We start from the raw sequence: 6,000 nt of genomic DNA, 5'->3' as shown, positions 1-6,000 counted from the left end.
TCACAAGAGTCTGAAGTACATATTCACTCAGTCAGAATTGAACATGAGGCAACGAAGATGGTTAGAATTGATCAAAGACTATGAGTTGGAGATTCATTACCATCCAGGCAAAGCAAACGTAGTGGCAGATGCTCTGAGCAGAAAGAGTCAAGTCAATCTGATGGTCGCTCGTCCGATGCCTTATGAGTTGGCCAAAGAGTTTGACAGGTTGAGTCTCGGATTTCTGAACAGTTCGCGAGGAGTCACAGTTGAATTGGAACCTACCTTGGAGCGCGAAATCAAAGAAGCGCAGAAAAATGATGAGAAGATCAGTGAGATTCGGCGATTGATTCTAGATGGCAGAGGCAAAGACTTTCGAGAAGATGCAGAAGGCGTGATATGGTTCAAAGACCGCTTATGTGTTCCCAATGTCCAGTCTATTCGGGAGTTGATTCTTAAGGAAGCTCATGAGACAGCCTATTCGATTCACCCTGGCAGTGAGAAGATGTATCAGGATCTGAAGAAGAAATTCTGGTGGTACGGAATGAAAAGAGAAATCGCAGAGCATGTGGCTATGTGCGATAGTTGTCGAAGAATTAAGGCAGAACACCAGAGACCAGCTGGATTGTTGCAACCGTTGCAGATCCCTCAGTGGAAATGGGATGAAATTGGTATGGATTTCATAGTCGGATTGCCTCGCACTCGAGCCGGCTACGATTCCATTTGGGTAGTAGTGGACCGCTTGACCAAGTCAGCCCACTTCATACCTGTCAAGACCAACTACAACAGTGCAGTATTGGCAGAATTGTATATGTCTCGGATCGTTTGTCTTCATGGTGTGCCAAAGAAGATAGTGTCAGACAGAGGAACGCAGTTCACCTCTCATTTCTGGCAGCAGTTGCATGAAGCCTTGGGCACGCATCTGAATTTCAGTTCAGCTTATCACCCGCAGACAGATGGTCAGACTGAAAGAACCAATCAAATTCTTGAAGACATGTTGAGAGCCTGTGCGTTGCAAGATCAGTCCGGATGGGATAAGAGATTGCCTTATGCAGAGTTTTCCTATAACAACAGTTACCAGGCCAGTTTGAAGATGTCACCGTTTCAAGCGCTCTATGGAAGGAGTTGCAGAACTCCGTTGCAATGGGATCAGCCTGGAGAAAAGCAAGTGTTTGGGCCAGACATTTTGCTCGAAGCCGAAGAGAACATCAAGATGGTTCGAGAGAATCTGAAGATAGCGCAATCGAGGCAGCGAAGCTATGCAGACACAAGAAGAAGAGAGCTGAGTTTCGAAGTCGGAGACTTTGTCTATCTGAAAGTGTCACCGATCAGAGGAGTCAGAAGATTCGGAGTGAAAGGCAAGCTAGCACCCCGCTACATTGGTCCGTATCAGATTCTTGCAAAGCGAGGAGAAGTGGCTTATCAGCTCAGTTTGCCAGAGAATTTGTCTGCTGTGCATAATGTCTTTCATGTGTCTCAGTTGAAGAAGTGCTTGCGTATGCCGGAAGAGCAGTTGCCAGTGGAAGGTCTTGAGGTCCAGGAGGACTTGACCTATGTTGAGAAGCCAGCTCAGATCCTTGAGGTTGCAGATAGAGTCCCCCGAAGGAAGACCGTCAGAATGTGCAAAGTCAGATGGAGTCACCACTCTGAAGAAGAAGCAACCTGGGAGCGTGAAGATGATCTGATGGCCAAGTACCCGGAGCTCTTTGCTAGCCAGCCCTGAATCTCGAGGGCGAGATTCTTTTAAGGGGGATAGGTTTGTAACGCCCCGAATTTTGCAGTTGAATTTTTTTTCTTTTCTTTACTCGCCAAAATTCGGGCGTTACCTTTTCCTTTTCTTTTTCCCTTCGCTAAACCTTGACCTTTTCCAAAGTTCTAAGCGGGATTCGGTTTGGAATTCCCGTGTAAGAAAAAAAACCCTAAATACTTTATGTTGTTTGATGCACCATGCCGAACCTTGCATTTCTTTTGATTGTTTTGAAAGCGCAATTGCATTCATGTAGAAAGATCGGATTTCGAAAACAGGGAAGTAATCTTTCCTTTTTTCTTTCTCTCTCTTTCTCTCTTCTCTTCTCTTTTTCTCTCTCTCCCGCGCCGTGGGCCGACCCCGGCCGACCCAGGCCCCTGCGCGCCCCCCCCTTGGGCCCAATAGGCCCAGCCGCCCCCCCCTCTTTCCCTTATTCCCTAACCCTCTCCCTCTCCCCCCTCATTTTCTCCCTCCCCACCTAAGCCGCCGCCCCCTACCCCCTACCCGCCCCCTGCCCTAGGTCGCCGCGCCGCCCCCTGCCGCCGGCCGCCCCTCGCCGTCGATCCCCGACACCGGTGAGCCCCCCCCCCTCCTCCCTCTCTCCCTCCTCCCTCTCTCCCCTCTCCTCCCTCCCCTTCCCCTCGCCGCTCGGCCCCATGGCCGGTTCGGCCGCCCGCCCCACCCCGCCGGCTCGGCCGCTCGGCCGCCCCGCGCCCTGCCCCGCGCCCTGCCCCGCGCCCCTGCGCGCCCTGCGGCTCGGCCGCCCCGCCCCCTGCTCGGCCGGCTCGGCCGCCCCCTGCGCCGCCCGCCCTCCCCAGCCCGACCCCCCCCCCCCCCCCCCCCCCGCGCGCCCGCCTGGTCGCCGGTTCAACCGGCCGGCTCAGCGGCTCAGCCGCCCGGCCAGCCCCGCCCGCGCCCGCGCCCCGCCTAGGGCCGGTTCAACCGCCCTAGGGCCGGTTCAACCGCCCCCCCCCCTTCTGTTTTTTATTTTTTTTATTTTATTTTATTTACTTTCTGTGATCATAATTACTGTATTTTAAGTAGGCTAATCACTGTTCATGCTATGGGAAAATAGGAAGTTTAATTTAAAATTCCGTTATGTTATTGATTCACGTAGTTAATTGTTTACCCTGTGCAATGTTGATCAACTAAAAGTGATTAGGTTTCCATCAGTATATATAAATATATATAACAGAATTATTTTGTTAAAAAACCAATTGTGTCATTAGTGCATAAGATTTAACCCCCTGCGAGACCTTTCCCGTTTCTTTCTAACCATAACAAATGCGTTATCGAATGTCATATTTGATGCATATTCGCTTTATTTGTTATCTTGTATGGTGTACTGTTCTTTTGTATTGAATATGTGGATGTATGTATGTATGTTTGCGCTCGCATAGAGAACGATCCAGTCGAAGAGCCCGAGGAATTCGCAGGAGAAGCCCCTGAGCAGCAGTCGTTTGGTGGAGGCAAGTGTCCTTTGACCTATCCATGTCCTATTCATTCTTTAATTCACCTCCCGCATTACACATTTATACCTAAGGATTGACTAGCTTTTGTTATCCATGTCCTTGTTTACCTATTTGGGTTGGATTATTACTGTTTAGCTTTATGCTATTGCTCAACTCTAATCAATGAACATGATGTGATTATCTATGATACGCTGTTTTCCCGTTCTTCTTTATGATTATACTTGTGGTTTTCAAGGGGACTCGAGCGGTTTCTCGAGTGCCTCTCCGTAAGGACCTGTTCTATGGATGACCGCCCGGGAAAACAGTGCAACCATGAGGGTGGAATGGGGTGCCCTTAGCTGAATAATTAGAGGATCCGGGATGTAGTTCACTTAGCCGTCGTGCCGTCAATGGGGCTCGGTGTATGCGGCTCGCTCTGCCAAGTTTGGGTTCGCCCCTTGGGGAGGAGTGCGGTGCATTTAGGAAACCTAACGGGTGGCTACAGCCCCGGGGAATCTTTGTAAAGGCTACGTAGTGAAACCCTGCCTATTCACCTTGGTAGTGTTTAAGGGTTTGATCGGCCCGAGGCAAGAGGGAATCACGGCTTGTGGGTAAAGTGCACAACCTCTGCAGAGTGTTATGAAACTGATATATCAGCCGTGCTCGCGGTTATGAGCGGCCAAGGGAGCTCCAGTGATTAGTGATACTTGAATCAGAGACATTGTGGTACAGGTGGCAATGAGATTGATGGTTCTGGTTATGATTATGGTGCTGGTAAGCGGTATTCTTTCCGTTTGGAAAGGGTACATCGGGTTAATAACTTGGGTTAATGCTAAAACTTGGCTTTCTACTAGTAAATAATAATCTGACCAACTAAAAGCAACTGCTTGACTTATCCCCACATAAAGCTAGTCCACTACAGCCAAACAGGATACTTGCTGAGTATGTTGATGTGTACTCACCCTTGCTCTACACACCAAACCCCCCCCCCCCAGGTTGTCAGCATTGCAACCACTGCTCAGGCGAAGATGAAGCTGTGGAAGGAGACTTCCAGGAGTTCCAAGACTACGACGAGTTCTAGGAGTGGGTTAGCGGCAAACCCCCAGTCGGCTGCCTGTGAAGGCCGCGTTATCTACGTTTCTTTTCCGCACTTTGATTTATTGTAAGAACTATATGGACGTCTCAGACGTATGATGTAATCGACTATTTCCCTTATTAATACTATTTTGAGCACTGTGTGATGATGTCCATATTATGTAACTGCTGTGTACGTGAATAACTGATCCTGGCACGTACATGGTTCGCATTCGGTTTGCCTTCTAAAACCGGGTGTGACATTGGTGAAGATAGACTTCGAATATTTTCAGCACCTCTACGACGAAGCTGCTCAAGGGAAATCGCAGCCCAGCTTTCAAAAAGCTTCGGTACACTACGACTTCATTCTCTTCAGGATGTGGACAAGATGATTCTCTTTGATAGTTGATTTACCATAAACTGAATGGCTTGGTCGCCAGGGACGATCTTCGGAGTCTTCACCACCGTTGTCCACATCATAACTGTCGCTGTCACCAGTATCCTCAGACAACCCTTCTAGAATCTCCTTGGTGATTTTTTCTGTGTTGGTCTTCGACATTGCTATAAGAAACCCCAGATTTTTCTCTTCATCGAGACTCAGTTTCATCTCGGTAACAGCCTTCTTATCTTCAGACATCTTCGGAGACACTAAAAAACTGTTTTCAAAGCCGAAGCTTCAAAACTAAGAACTCAGCAAATCTTAGTGCACAAGAGCTAAAAATTGAGTGAGCGGGAGCAGATAGCCAGAGAGCGTGCCAAATGAGTTTGCGGTATGACCGTATTTATACGCCCAGTGCGTTGGAAATTGAAAGACCCCGCTTGCCAGTGAATGTTGCTATTCTAGCAAAGGGAAGGTGTTTTTTCAGACCTTCGGCGTAAAGCCTTCGTCCATGTCGCAATCTAAATTTATTATTTTAAACAAATTAATATTGCGAGGGCTACTGTTGGGGGCCTTCGGCTTCCGAAGGTCCTCAAAAACAGGATTTAACAGTATTTCTGGAGTATAATGTGTGAACAGGTATCTTCGGACTCAAGTCGGCATCACAGCAGACCAGAATAATACGAAGGTTGATACAGCGCCGAAGGTGTGAGCAGGAAAGCTTCGGCGTGGCAGCAAAAAGTGAAACCGACTTAAAGATGAAAAGGCTATTCAGACCTCGATAGATTACTATAGAATTATTATCAAATGTAAAGGGCATGAATGTAATTTTGTATGGGTTGTGTCTCGTGCCTATAAATAGGTGAACAGTACCCCCTGTACTGTTTACGCGGATTTGGCATTCGCTTTTTGCGTCACGCTTGTACTTTCATCTCCTTCAAGTTGATGTATTAGTACAAGGTTTGATGTAAAATTATAGGCAAAAATGTATACTGCAAGGGTGGCATTAGTGGTGAACTGGTGATTGCATGCAGGCAAAGGTCACCAAGGAGATGCAAGGTTCGAAATCCTCCCTCCCTCATGTGTGCAGCTTTCCCTGTGTCAAGTAGAGTTAGTACACAAAACATTGTGTTGGCTTGCAGCTGCTTAGCAGTAGTTGGGAATAGTTTCTCCCAACTACTATCAAATCAATAATTCCATCAACAACTTTGAATGGTAGATAATAGTTTCTCCTCAAGTTTGCTAATATAGCTGAGAAGGTAATGCTGGTAGATAACATTTCCTTTTATTTTGATATTTTTGGTGAACTTTGAATGATAATTCATCCCTTTTTCCCTCTTTTGTTGCAAATCCTAATCTTTTATAGCCAT

Source organism: Zea mays, chromosome 5 (assembly GCF_902167145.1).
Source record: "Zea mays cultivar B73 chromosome 5, Zm-B73-REFERENCE-NAM-5.0, whole genome shotgun sequence".
In the NCBI taxonomy this organism is placed as follows: domain Eukaryota; kingdom Viridiplantae; phylum Streptophyta; class Magnoliopsida; order Poales; family Poaceae; genus Zea; species Zea mays.
The sequence above is the reverse complement of the archived record's forward strand: the minus strand, read 5'-3'. Positions refer to the sequence as shown.